We start from the raw sequence: 15988 nt of genomic DNA, 5'->3' as shown, positions 1-15988 counted from the left end.
ACGATGGTTCTAAAAAATATATGCTGGAGCAAAAATATATGGAGGAGCAACGAAATAGGTTTCCAGATGTGTGAGTGGTTCAAAGACTTCTGAAGTTTATAGAACCCAGTATGTTACTATCGACGGCGAATGTTCACTGTACTTCAGTAGCGCCCCAGAAAAGTGTAACAGGACTGTTCTTGTTCTCTGTAGACACTCTAAAACATAAGGAACGACACACCTCGATATGACGTGCATGTTCAGACAAACAAATCATGTAGTCGAAAGACAGAGCTTCACAAGTATAGCAAGGCAATGGCACGTTGGTCTACCTCTGACACTTACGCTAGCAGTTATTCCGCTTGATATTCATTGATAGAGTTGTTCTCATAGGACATGCCAGATTCTCTTCGGACAAGTCTTCCGCCTGGAATATCATTGACTGTAGCACAATTTTCGTTAGTAACGAGTACCGTTTCGAACTGAGGCCCTTTGACCAGCAAAGACGTGTCTGGAGTTGCCTCGGACAGAGGTAGGATACCAACCTGACTTCCACTCGCCATACGGCCCTATAAGCAAGAGTGAGTCTGGGGTGACATTTAATTTCATGGCAGGACACCTTTGGTTGTCATTCGCGGTGTCTTTCCAGCACAGCAGTTCGTCAACGCTATTCTGTGCCCTGTTTTATTGCCCTCCATGGCAACCAATCCTGGTCTTACGTTTCAGTAGGATAATGTCCGCCGGCAGAAGGCGATAGTTTCTTCGTGTTTGCCAAATCCTACGTTTGACTTCCCTGACACATCCTTTACTAACACTCGAGTATTTCTTTATCCCACAAAGTCGGATTAAAGGAAAACATCTAAGAAATACGGAAGCGCTTTACGAGATCTGTTAAAGGCAGGTTTGATCAAGACGAAAATGTTACTGAGATGTTTCGTGATATGAAGTCGGTATAACTGGAGAGGACATTATTTTCGTTAGAGACTGTTGAGAAAGTTTAGAAAACAGGCGTTTGCAGCTGTCTCCTGTCAACGTATACTTCGCGTAAAGACTGCGAAGATAAGATAGGAATTAAGGATAGGAATAAAGGTCATTTTCAAATGGGATAGGAAACGACTAGTAGTGTTGGATGGTACCCTCCGTCATACGCCATAAATTTGTTTGCGTAGTACACAGGTATTTGTACATTCCCTTTCTATCCTTAAATATTTAAAATAACGCAAACTTTGGTTCCAATAAAGGTATTGAGCAGGTGCAACATAAGACTATTACGTCTATCACTCAGTTATACATACGTAATATTTAATATACATTATAGAATTTCATAGTTTCTTCTCAGAAACAGTCCTTACACAACCTGACTGCCGGGATACTGTCGCCGCAAAAACAATGCTGGCTTTATACTATCCCTTTCCCGTCACTTCCGGATACAACTACGTTAACTCAGCAATATATTCCATAAATTGTGTTATAGTATATTTATTAGGGGAGTAGTTATCCATCCATGCGCTAAAGTTGATGGTAATGAAGAATGATCATTTTTTCTTCAAGGACGTTTTCGTACATCTGTGTCCCTGAAATATACGATATCAAAAGCAAATAACGTAATTTGATAAGATACCAGCTGCCCGTAAAGATCTGATGAAAACAATAACGCACGTATGCAACAAATTCCAGTTTTAGTCTATCCAATGAAAGTGGCTGCGTACTGCCCGTTAGTAAGTAATACGAAAGTCTTGTTAAGCTGTTTATTTGCACAGCAGTAAAGCTCCGATTTAAAGCTCTGCCGTCGTGCTGTTTTTGCTACTGTATAATCCTCTTTTGCGGGTTCATATATGTGACTGAAAAATCTCATTAAAGCAGCAGCCCGCCGGCTCGTCATTTGGCACTGTCCGCTGCACCCTCACTACCAGCTGCGACAAATAATCTAAGCCTTTGTTGGGCGTTTTAACCCCAGGGCTTTAATATAGTCGGAATGTTCCCGGCTAATCTACTCACTCTTTTACAAACGCTGTTCAGAGGCAGTAGGAATGGTCCAGATGTACGAACTCTTAAAATGTTAGGCATTTAGTCCACTGCGCAACAAATTACTCATGATGCTTCTTTATATATACGAAACAAATACAATAAATCCACGCTCGCTAAGCACGTGGAAGAACAGAGACATTGTACTCCAAGTAGTACGTTTGTTTGTGGATCCCTCAAACTACTAAGAAAGACAAGGGGACAGATCTCCATGAAGAACTGGAAGCGTACATATTGAGCCTCACATCACTAAATATTCTTAAAGAACCATTCGATGGCATCAGTATACCATTTTTTAAAATTTTCATACAGTTTAAGTACAAACAGCCTACGAGAAATGTGTTATAGATTACACCTCCTATTCGCAAACAGAATTATCCCTTGCGAAACATATTTCACCTAATTAGCATTCTGATAACTAGCAAACAAAATGCACACAGCTGTATATAAAACGTGCATATACAACACATAAATATGAGGCAGAATAACAATAAACACCGATAAATTTCTTATTATTCTTTACAGGTAAATTATATATTTACCCTTGCAGTAAGTGAGATGTACAAGGCTACTCTCTGGGCCAAGACCTTCAAAATAGTTTCGTAAAAGGTCTGTGTTCGATGATCATTATTTCTTCCTCAGAACCGTTTTTCTTGCCACGCCAATCTGCATTTTATATCCTTCCTACTTACGCCATCGTCGTTTATCACTTTGCTCAACTAAACGACCACTTTTAGTTTCTTTTTTGATGTAACTCGATCAACATCACCTGGCTTAATTCGACTACATCCCAATAACATTGTATTGCTTTTGTTAATGCTCGTCTTATAACCTCTTTCAGCACTGTCCATTTCGTTCGTCTGCTCTTCCGCTTCCTTTGCTGTTTCTTCCAGCAATACAATGTCATCGGCAAACGTCAAAGTTTTTATTTCTTCTCCCTAAACAATTAGTTCATGAGCCCACTCGAACCATAAATGGTTGCAAATACATACATGACCTCTTAGCAACAAATAATCCTGGACAAAATAGTGAGTATCATGACGAATGCAGGGATTAGCGTCCACAAGGTAGTTGCTACTAGGCTGAATACCATAACACCTGCAACCGTCAAACAGAAACGCAATGTATATCTATTTAAAAAAACTGATAAAAATGCTCTTAACGTCTTTTCAAGAGACAGTCTTCACTCCTTCCGATCTGACCATGTAAGCGTAGAATAGCTGTGAATGATTTCAATCAGATAGTAGCGACGACAGTTGAGAATTATATACCACATAAATTAATAAGTAATGGTACTGATCCCCCACGGTACACAAAACGAATCAGATCGCTGTTGCAGAAGCAATGAAAAAAGCATGTCAAAATTAAAAGAACGCAAAATCCCCGAAATTGGCAAAGTTTATCGTAAGTTCGAAAATAGTGTGTACTTCAATACCAGATACTTTTAATAATTTTCGCAAAGAAATTCTGTATCGAAATCCGTCAGGAAATACAAAGAGACTATAGTCATACATAAAGCACACGAATGGCAAGACGCAATCAATGTCTTCACAACGGTGACGTCACTGATGACAGTGCCGCTAAAGCAGAGTTATTAAATAGGGTTTTCCGAAATATTCCTGAATTCCAATCAAGAACAACCGCAAAGATGAGAAACATAGAAGTAGATATCTTCGGTGTAGAAAAGCAGCTTAAATCACTTAATAAAGGCTAGGCCTCCAGTCCAGATTGTGTACTAGTCAGGACCTTTCAGAACATGCTGATACAATAGCTCCATATTTAGCAGTTATATACAAATGCTCGCTCACAGAAAGTTCCGTACCTAAAGACTGGAAAATTGCTCACGTTTTAAAGGCACATTTGGATGTTGAGCTTTTATTAGCAGAAAACGAAACTATAAGTAATGAAATAAAGAAATAATTTGAACCGTAGATATAGTCCACGGGTGTAGAAATATTGTATGCAGCCGCTGGAAAAATCGGAAGATTTTAGATTGTCATATCATTATCAGAATGAGAGGCACCTTTTGTTTTATAGGTCTTGTCCAGACGGACGTATTTTGGCACACTGTCATTAATACTACATTATTTTATTAATACATTCACGAGTTCCAACCAACTGGCACTCGTAATTGCATAATGTAAGTGTCGTAATTCAAATTGTGCTATTATTTCAGAATATACTATTATTACTAACGTGTGTATGGTTTATTTTGTATCTTTAGTCATTATAAGATTGGTGGGCGGCTTGGCATGGCAAAGGGTTCCGTACTTGTAAGCAAAAAGTCGTCCAGCTCGATCCACCGTCGTCTTAGGGTGCAATCTTATTACGAAGTCCGATTTTAGTGAAAACACAGAGAGAAGAAACACGGTTAAAAATACATGAACGGACCTTTAACAAAAAAAAAAAGACACGTTCAAGCAACGAGAGTTTATATGATATTCAATATTCATTACTATAATTCATTGTATTGTCTCGATCCAGGTACGAATGAGCAAAAATAAATTAAAAAGTCACACAACTAACCAAAAAGGGAAGTAGGAGTAATCCGCTGAATTACAGCCCATATTACTAACGTCAACTGGCAGTAGGGTTTTGGAACATATACTGTATTAGGACATTATGAAGTACCTCGAAGAAAACGCTTTATCAATACATATTCAGCACGGGTTCAGAAAATATCGTTCTTGTAAAACACAACTAGCTCTTTATACTCATGAAGTAACGAGTGCTATCGACAAAATATGTCAGATTGATTCTATATTTTTAGATTTCCAGCAGGCTTTCCACAGCGTTCCTCACAAGCGTCTTTTAACCAATCAGTGCCTATGGAATATCGCCTCAGCTGTGCGACTGGATTCGTGATTTCCTGTTGTAAAGATCACAGTTCGTAGTAATAAACAGAAAGTCATCGGGTAAAAGAGAAGTAATATCCGGCGTTCCCCAAGGTATTGTTATAGGCCCTCTATTGTTCCAGATCTATATTAACGACATAGTAGACAATCTGAGTAGTACTATTAGATTGTTTGCAGATGATGCTGTCATTTAGCTTCTTGTAAAGTCATCAGACGACCAAAACGAATTGCAAAATGATTTAGGAGTTTTTCGTTGCGACGGGATCTTCTCATTAAGTTTCAAGCACCAGTTTTCTCCTCCGACTGCGAAAACATTTCGTTGGCACCCACCTACATAGGGACAAATGATCATCGCGATAAAATAAGAGAAATCAGGTCTCGTGCAGAAAAATTTAAGTGCTCATTTATCCCACGCGCCGTTCGAGATGGAACGGTAGAGAGACAGCTTGAAGGTGGTTCATTGAACCCTCTTCCAGGCACTTTTTGTGAATAGCAGAGTAATCATGCAGATGTAGATATAGATGCAGAACTTCAATTTCTTCTCCAACTTTTTTTCCGTTACTGCTCGCTCAATGTACCTATTCAGTAACTACCTTCTCAATCATTGTTCGCCTTTTATGCCCTTCGACTCTCATAACTAGCGTCTGGTTTCTGTACAAGTTCTGAACAACCTTTCTACCTTCAGAATTTCGAGGAGTGTCTTCCAGTCGACATTGTCGAATGCTTTCTCCGAATTCACCAAAGGTTTAAATATAGGTTTGCCTTCCCTTAACCTATCTCCTAAGATAAATCGCAGTGTTAGTTTTGCGTAGAGAATGTTCCTACGTTTTCCCGGAATCCAAAGCAATCTCCCCCAACGTCGGCTTCTAACATGTTTACCATTCTTCTGTAAGGAATTCGTGTTCTTATTTTCAACCATGATTTATTAAACTGACATTAATATTGACATCTGTCAGCAACTGCTTTTTTTAAAATTGGAATTGTTGCACTCTGCTCGAAATCTGGGGGTATTTCGACCGTCTCATAAATCTTATACACCACGTGGAATATTTTTGTTATAGCTAGCTCAAGGAAAAATGAAATATGGTCCGCTGTGGTCGAAACTGTTTTGGTTCATTTTAAAGTACTAAAAAAATAAAATAAAATAAAAAATAAAGAGTCGCCGTTTTCCACAAGAAATGCTCTCAAAAATTTATGGTATGTTTTTCTCACTGCTAAACGTGTGTCCTTTTACGTATTACTTTACGAGCAGGTGCTGCAATTGACTGTTTCCCTTTTTTTTTCCTTTTAGATCCCGTCTCTGATGACAGCGCTGTTGATAGGACGTTAACCGCCAACGTTCCTTCCACCTTCCTTCTACTTTAGAGATCAGAATAACCAAGAAGCCAAAAATAAAACACTATTGCTCACTGCTTATTAAACTATAACGTAAACGGAGTAAGGTGGCAAAAGGAGTGTTACATATCGTATTTTTTATGTCCGAGATTCGTCAGTTTGATCATAGTGACTTTTGGCGGTTCACATTGTAGACACGACCACTGTGAGCAGGATGAACTGGTTTTTTGGTTGCAGTGACTATGCAGAGAGACACAGGCTTGTCCAGGACAGATCATCAGTCTAAGACTTGCAACTCAAGACCACTACTACAGATCCGATTGGCTGTGTCATTTGAGTGAAACCAGTTTTATATAAGTTGATCGTACCAACACTCAAAAATTGCATTCACGGTCTTCTCCACACAATTTAAACATTCTACTTTGTAATATGAGTAATATGAATTTTCAATATTAAGGTCAATCACAATCAAAGGGTTGTTCAAAGCACCTAGGACTAATGCTTATTGGTAATTAAGAGGAAAGACAGGAAATTAATAAATGAATCAGCCAACAAAATGAAGTGGTAGACGTGACTATGTCTGCAACACTACTGAAATGAATGTGTGGACAAGGAATTATATTGGTCGGTGCGTGGTTAGTAGATATTCTTTGGGGGTTTTCGAACACATTGAGGACGTATACGTACCGTCCTTAGCACCGCACCGCCCCGTGACATCACTACTGTTCGCTGCTTGATCTGGCAGCTCTCCAGTGCAGATGTTACGCACGTGCGCATACACACAAACACACACACATGCACACTCACACACACACACACACACACACACACACACACAGTGAGCATGTACTATGCATTTTTATTTTCTTTTTACAAATTTATCCAGCTGTTGTGTGCATTGCTGAATCCAAGGCACTTTACCAAAGCTTTTCTTCCTTTCTTACGTATTATTTTCTCAACAATATATGATGATGGATATTTAGTTTTTTGTAACTCTTCAACAGAGAAAGCTTCAGCTATGGGCTGTGATTTGTAATCTTCAAGGAGATACGTTCTCGGATTGGTTTCTTGCACTTTACGTATTTTGAAAATTTCCGTGGACCAATTGGCGGTGTACCCTTTGTCAAAGACTGTTTTCTGTTTACTAATTCTGACGTAATCACCAACTTTGAGTTTTGACTGGCGTGGATCAATCATTTTAATTTTGTTATACACAGTAGATAGAAGACTATTATCTTTTACATCCACTGGTCGCATTTTAATCGTTCTGTGTGTCATGTGATTATACTGTTTGACCAGATCTTGTATAATGTTAATTCATTTGTAGGAGCCCTGAGCAGTAAATTTTCGGAACATAAGACTCTTGAGAGTGCTGTTAAAGCGTAAAGGAAAGTATTTCCTCATTATACTGAGTTCCTCTGGCTTTAGGTAAGATGCACACTTTTCTAGCGAGCATGATATAAAATTAAATGAATCTATAAATCGGAAATTTATGTAGCAGTGCCGGACTTTATGTGTTACTTGAATGCTCTTCGTGAAAGATTTGTATTTCTCCATATTCGATGGTAGTATACAAACGCGGCCTGGATTTAATTCAGTTTTCCCCCTCCCGTTCTCATTCACTATTTGCTCGCAAATATTTGTAATTACGAAATGACTATCATAATTGGACAGATTGTGGAATACGACAGGGACTGTAAACTGAGGTCTGTAGTTTACATTGCAGCTAGCATGCGCTGCACCGCGGTACTCACCTGTAAAATGGCAATGGTCACGATGCTTCACGTCGCCTGCCTCAAAGGCTTCCTTACAAATATTACAAATCTTTGCAGAGCGAAAGGCTATTGGCAGAGACTCGTATGGTTCTGCTCTGAACGTGCTGCATCATATTACCGTGTTATTTGCTAGTCATGTTATCAGATAATGTCCCTCCATATCCTCAGAGAGAGGCTTTTTTTCTTTTCCCACCCTGCAGTATCATGCATTCACATAAGCGTTCACATAACATCAGCTGTTAGACGAGGACAATGACCGCCAGCCCGAAAGCAAGGGCAATGATGCAACTGATTACGCCAGATGGTTGAGATCAAGAAAAAACGGTACGTCCCGCCATCCTCAATCACATGCGCAGATGTTCACTATGACCTTTCGCAATGAAAAAAAAAATTTTTTTTTGCCATCCTACTTCGTCTTCTTCTCTTCCTTGTACACAGCTGGTGTTTAAAGCCCCCTCCTGGACAGCTGCGAACCTCCTGCTGTTGCTAACATTGCTATTATTGTCATACAATATCCTCTACATCCATATTTTTTGCTTTTACGTAATAACTTCTGCTTTGAAAAAAAATAGCAAATAAAATGAGATGCATTTAGAGAACTGATATCAGTCTACGTTTCACCGAGGTGGCTGCTCCTTTTATCCTACTCCTCTTATCATCGTCATTATCGTCTATAGAGAGAGAGAGAGAGAGAGAGAGAGAGAGAGAGACATTATCTGTCAGGTAAGAGAAGTCGGTGATGGATGGGGATTTACAATGATACTAGCAACATTAAACGAAATTAGACGATACCTTCATCAAATTTTTTTTTCCTTCTCACATCTTGACAGAATGAAGATAACTTTCGTAGACCTGCAAGGATTCAAAGACGATGGAAATAATTTTGTGCCTAAACAAGCTGCTGCTATCCTCGCGGACGGCAATCAAGTTATTGCAGAGCAGTTTGTCACTATCGCACAAGTTTTAGCATTCAGCACCTTATCAGAGAAAACTCAGAGGATAGACTCGTAGGTGACACGCAATCACCTTCATCAGCAGTGCGGAATGGATGGAGTGTCACTACTTACTGCGAGAAATACGCTGTGGGAGTTGTGCAAATCTTGTGACTATATTATGGTAATGGGTCTAGAAAAAGCTGATTGGACGATGACTTTATTGGGCACAGATCATGGCAGAGTAGTTAACATGCAATCTCTGGACTGTCCATCATTGAAAATGTTGAAAAAATCTTTCAATATTGCTGATGAAGAAAATGTTCGATGTTTTGCAAAGACTAATGTACGATTAATTATGCGATGGTATTTTGAAAATAAAACGTCTTCCTAAAATACGTGTTATCTTTCTTTTTTCTTTTTCCCTTGCTCCTCTTTCTCCTCCTCGTGTCTCCGCCCCCTTCCAGCTCCATATAAGCAAACATTTTTATCACAACTTTGTCATTTCGAAAAGCATATTGCCTTCAGTAAGTAGCAAGTTAGAATAAAAAAAAGAAGATGCAAGCTGCCATTGCTGATGAGCTTCGTCGTCCTGCTCGCCGAACGTACCCCAGGCGGTCAGTTATCACGAAAGGACTTGATGATCTCCATCAAGCAGATGTGGTCGATATGATTGCATATTCTAAATGGAATTCTGGGTATAAGTATTTGATAACAGTAATTGACGTTTATTCAAAATATGCATGGGTCGCTGCTCTAAAGACTAAAACTGGAATTGCAGTTGCAAACGCACTTAAAAATATATATATATAAAAAGTAAGCTGGCCCCAGTAAATTTACAAACTGATCTAGGAAAAGAATTCTACAATACCAGTTTTAAAAAGTTAATGCAGAAACTCAGAATCAATCACTACTCCACTTTTTCAAATATGAAATCTTCCGTAGTTGAACGCTTTAACAGAACTCTCAAGAGTCTTATGTTCCGAAAATTTACTGCTCAGGGCTCCTACAAATGGATTAACATTGTACAAGATCTGGTCACACAGTATAATCACATGACACACAGAACGATTAAAATGCTACCAGTGGATGTAAAAGATAATAGTCTTCTATCTACTGTGTATAACAAAATTAAAATGATTGATCCACGCCAGTCAAAACTTAAAGCTGGTAATTACGTCAGAATTAGTAAACAGAAAACAGTCTTTGACAAAGGGTACACCGCCAATTGGTCCACGGAAATTTTCAAAATACGTAAAGTGCAAGAAACCAATCCGAGAACGTATCTCCTCGAAGATTACAAATCACAGCCCATAGCTGGAGCTTTCTATGTTGAAGAGTTACAAAAAACTAAATATCTATCATCATATATTGTTGAGAAAATAATACGTAAGAAAGGAAGAAAAGCTTTGGTAAAGTGCCTTGGATTCAGCAATGCACACAACAGCTGGATAAATTTGTAAAAAGAAAATAAAAATGCATAGTACATGCTCATTGTGTGTGTGTGTGTGTGTGTGTGTGTGTGTGTGTGTGTTTGTGTGTGTACGCAAGTGCGTAACAGCTGCACTGGAGAGCTGCCAAAGCAAGCAGCGAGCAGTAGTGATGTCACGGGGCGGTTCGGTGCTAAGGACGGTACGTATACGTCCTCAATGTGTTCCAAAACCCCCATAGAATAACTACTGTGGTTCAAGAATTTTTTTTTGCTATATTCTGCGAGGGCGTGCTGAAAATTCCCCAGAATGATTTACATTAAATCCTTAAAGCTTTTTAGATGAAACAAATTTTATTATCATTATACAACTTCATTCTCCATGTCAAACATTTATTTCTCAACGCAGTCACCCTGTCGACGAACTCATTTCTTCCAAGGGTAGACCTGTCACTGCAACATGTTTGACTTTGTTGATGAAGCCGTATCTTCGCCTCTTCTTGCACCACTTCATCACCGTCAAAGTGAGGTTCTTTAAGTTTGGGATACAGTTGAAATTCGGATGGTGTCAAGTCGGGACAGAATGGAGGATGATCGAGGACAGCGAATCCAAGGACTGTTGCAGATGTCGCAGCGTCTGTGTGTGGTCTGTCATTGTGATGCTGAAGGAGACGCTGCTCTACGTGTGGAAGAACTCCACGAATTCGTGCTTTCAGTTTTCTCAGATATTTCAGCACGCTGTTTGTCATGCACTGGCATAATTACGTTACACAGTGCAATGTTACATGCTACAATTCGGAGTCCTCTAGCGGCAGAAGTGTAACTTAGAAAATTATTACGAGTTGTCACCTTGCATTCGAAAACGTAGCTTGCCATGGAACCGGGAGGAGAGGAGATGTTGATTCTCAGGCTCCCGCAGGTGACGCTGGCCACTGGGTCGAGCGAGCTTGCTTAACTCTTGTGCAATACGTTGCATATATTCTCTACGAAACTGAAGAAGTACTGTTTAATGTTCATAGAAATTTTTCATACTTTATGTGCCAAATTCTATTGGTAATAGAACCATAATGCTAAAATTTTAAATCAGTAACTTCACTACTTTTGCAGATATAAATTTTTGGAGGTATGAATTAAACAACGCCTTCAGTCACAACTTGCTCGTGTTTTATTAACTACACGATGCATTTCGTACCCTGAGGGTCCATCGTCAGGTGTAATTTGTCTTAATACATGTTTTATTTCTTCTCTTGAATGAGGTGAAATGCATATTCTACATAATCCAAGGAAAGCATTTTTAACGTTTTAGCACCGGCAAACATTCTTTTCTCCGTCGTGTGCATATGTACATCTAGAATGAAGTGACATGTACTAAAACGACGTAGAAAAAATGTTTGGCGGTGATAAAACGTTAAAAATGCTTTCCTTGGATTAGGTGGAATATGCATTTCTCCTCATTCAAGAGAAGAAGTAAAATATCAATTAAGACAAATTACACCTGGCGATGGACCCACAGGATCCGAAATGCAACGTGTAGTTAATAAAACACGAACAAGTTGTGGCTGAAGGCGTTGTTTCTTTCATACCTGCAATGTTTTCAATACAGTCGCGTTTTAAGGTGCAAATTATGGATAAAATTAAATTTAAAAAATATATAAATTTTTACGTAAACCTCATAATAATCCGGCTGGCATTGTGAAACTGAGTTAGGGACTATAATGTGTTCATCTATAGCATTAATTGAAACAGCAACCAAGAGGATAGGTTCACATAATCTAATTTTGTGGAATTATTTTTAGTTCATTACCACAAATTTCTTACCGAACTGACAGTACATTTAACATTCTTATTTCATTGTATTTTGGTTATGTGAGTGCTTTGGAGAGACTGAGAGAGTGAATGGGGGACATACATAAAGTGAGAACGTAATATTGTATTAAAACTATGTAAATGTAAGCGTGAGGATTTATTGTGCAACTGGGAAATTTTTAACGTATGTCTGAGCGTGTTTAATTTTGTAAAAGGCAGTCAGGAGTGCCGCTTAGTATTAAATGTATTCGAAATTTATTTTGTGGGAAGAAATCTTATTTTGTTTTCATTAAATTTTATCTACTTTCGGAATTACGAGATTTCTAGTCTAAATTACGTGTGGTAATCTGACTAGCCGTCATTAGAAATACGGCAATTGTCTTTGTGCTCGAGACGATTTGATGGGCTGCTTGACAGACTAGCCAACAGGAGTTCGGCATTTCCCGCACGTTTGAGTCGGGCTTTGTGCGTCAGATCTGTGAGTCGATATAGTCGCTCTGGAGCCGTCTTCTGGTAAACGCCTATGTTAAATCACGCTAATCACATTTTTACCAAAATGAGAAGATCCACGCGTTTCATCGGTTCCCGAGTAGTTGATGAAAAGCGACTACAGTGTTGCATATTTTGAGAAAGTTTGAGCTTTGTGGATGATTTAATTTTAGGAGATTGCGCGTGTGAACATGTTTAAGTAGTAAAGAAACACAGCGTGGCATGTTTCGTGCAAAATACGAGACATTATGGCGAGCACTTCTGTACAAAAAGACTACTGAACAACTGACTGTGTTAACTCGCAAGTGGTCGTGGGTCAGTGGCTGGTTAGGACGTTTAAAGTATCGGGTCGGACAAAATACCTTCTGGCTGCCTTTGAGTGTGATCCTGTTACAGAGACAGTCAGAAACATTGCATAATTAGTGCAGGGATAATAAATAAGGGTGTGGTAGCCATTTTCTGTGTTTTAAATTCAATAAACCAGCTTACAGGAAATTTTAGACAACTTTCGAACGGGTCATGAAAGAGTCCCGAACGCCCGATGGTTTAACTAATTTTCAGATGCTGCCAATGGACTAGAGTTATGTGGCCTACGCGTGGTAAGTACGTAGCTGACTTTTCGTCAACGATGCTTTTGTCATTTAAACCAGAATCTGCCATCGCAGAGGGTAGGGCCAGATAACCTGAAGCCTATCCAGGTAGGTGGACAGATTGTTTAAAGGGTAGCGAGGGAGCAGCCCACCACGGTGCAGAGGGCTGGCGCTTGCGCCAGCGAAGCGGGAAAGTCGACTGAGTATTGTGCATGACACGCAACACATGAACCGATGTTGAGAAGAGAAAAACACATTCGAAGGCATTAGTCTCGGAAACTGACATACGGCTGGGATAGTGGTGTGCTCTCCACATTCCCCTACATATCCGCATCCAGTGACTCCTGTGGACTGAGGATGAAACGGTTGCCGGTCGGTACCGTAGGGCCTAGTATTTCTAGTTTTCAGCATGCGCTAGTAAAAGGTGAGGGAAGACTGGGATCAGCTAATGGGAGATATCTCGATGAAATTACAAAACATGCACATGAACTGTGGAGTCCTGTAGTTAAAAAATTGTAATGCATGGAGAAGGCTAGATGAATACTGAGCAGTAGATATAACAGGGTTATCTACTTCCATGCAGCATTTCGATAAACTCTGTTACACGAAGAAACTGTGAGCTATATTCGACATGAGTGCACTTTTCAGCGGCAAACATGTAAACTGATTGTATTTATAGACACACCGTTAGCTTGCCTCTTGTTTTGAAACTATACCTAAGTGTTCATACAATTTTATGAACCCACTTTTCGTCCAAAAATGTATCCCCAGACACTGAATATGATCCAGTAGTAATCAGTCAGACTTCAAAGTTTACGTTTCCGAGATGACAAATCTTAGTCAAAGGCAACAAAAGAGACGGTTTAATGAATTTAGTACAATTCAGTTTTCAACTAGAACATTGACTGCAAACCTCATACCATACTGCTCCAAAACATACTTGAAACTGAGTCTTACAGTGTCAATTTTTGCACGACAGTTTGTCAGCTGTTGCTTGTACTACCTAATAACATGAAAGCAGAAAGCTCGTCTGGCAGAAGCAATAATTTGCAATAACGAACATATATCTCGGAAAGCTGCGTTAGCGCAGCCTTATCTGCATTACAGAAAAGCTATTAAGGAAGGTAAATGCACTCTAAAGAAAAAACGACTCCCTGCAAAGTGCTTATTAGAATGGGATGAAAATTGGTAGATGTGATGTACAAGTACAGACAAACAAATAATCAAAATATCGACGGGTGTACTGCCGGTCTACAGTGTCCAACGGGCACAATATTTCGGCGATCATACATGTCGCCATCATCAGGTGAACTGACGGACTGAGCTCCTGTGAACGTGCCGGCACGGAGATCCGTACTCTATGGCTCCTCAGAGGGAACTGGGTTCGGTCGCGGCGGCGGCCTATTTAAATACCCTCCACCCGCGGCGCGTTCCCTCCGTTGTCCGCCCCCCGCGCCACGGTCGCGCGGTGGAACAGATTGCGACGGCGGCTGAGATGACGTCGGTGTGACGGCTCTGTCTGCGTGGTCGTCACAACGAAACGTTTGGTCCATTTACTCTTGATTAACCCAATCGCTGGTTCCCAAGCCTTGCTAAGATCATAGCCACAGTCACGGTTTATGAGGTCGTCATTGGTGCGAATTTCGATGGCATCTCTAACAACGCTGCCCCAGTATCTCGACGTCTGTAGCAGAATCCTCGTGCGTTCATACCGCATAGCGTGGTTTTCCGACAAACAGTGTTCAGCGACCACCGACTTGCTCGGATACATCAGTCGACTGTGCCTCTGGTGTTCCCGGCATCGATCCTCGACGGTACGCATCGTCTGACCAATATTCGATTTACCACATTGACACGGAATATGGTACACGCCGTTCTTCCTTAAACCGAGGTCATCTTTGGCGCTCCCCACCAGTGCACGGGTTTTATTCGGAGGACAAAACAAAGTTCCGACCCGGTGTTTCTTCAAAATGCGGGAGGTTTTTCCCGGGAGTGCGCCTGTATATGGAGTAAACGCAGTGCCTACCTCCTCCCTCGTGATTTCATCCATCTCCACAGGTTGTGCTGTAGTGGTTGGGTGGAGAACACGTTGAATCTGCCACTCTGAGAACCCATTTTTTCGAAATACAGTTCTTAGATGTTCCAATTCCTGGGGTAGACTCTCTGCGTGAGATAGTGCGCGCCGTATGTACTAGAGTTTTAAGTACCCCATTCCTCTGTGAAGCATGGTGGCAGCTGTCTGCGTGCAAATACAGATCAGTGTGCGTTGTCTTCCGATACACCCCATGACCTAGGGTGCCGTCAGCCCTTCTCTTGACCAAGACGTCAAGGAAAGGTAATTCACCATCCGTTTCATAGTGAATTTGACGTTGGGGTGTATGGAGTTTAGATGTGTAAGGAAGTCAAGGAGTTTATCCATACCATGTGTGTCAGATGACGAACGTGTCGTCCACGTAACGGAAAAAGCAAGTAGGTTTCCATTGAAATTCGCACCAATGACGACCTCATAAACCGTGACTGTGGCTATAACCTTAGCAAGGTTTGGGAACCAGCGATTGGGTTAATCAAGAGTAAATGGACCAACTTTTACTAAGTCAATCATTATTACATCATACTGTAATATTCAACATAACTATCCCTAATCCAATGGGTCTGATAAATATTAATGATGAACTGTTTCACTGACTCATGACTAGCCCTGAGATCTTTAGGTTTTATGAAATGGATTGTAGTCTTTAATTGTCTTGGAATAGTCCCATTTAGGTTTAAACAA

This window comes from Schistocerca cancellata, chromosome 3, assembly GCF_023864275.1.
Source record: "Schistocerca cancellata isolate TAMUIC-IGC-003103 chromosome 3, iqSchCanc2.1, whole genome shotgun sequence".
Lineage (NCBI taxonomy): Eukaryota > Metazoa > Arthropoda > Insecta > Orthoptera > Acrididae > Schistocerca > Schistocerca cancellata.
The sequence above is the reverse complement of the archived record's forward strand: the minus strand, read 5'-3'. Positions refer to the sequence as shown.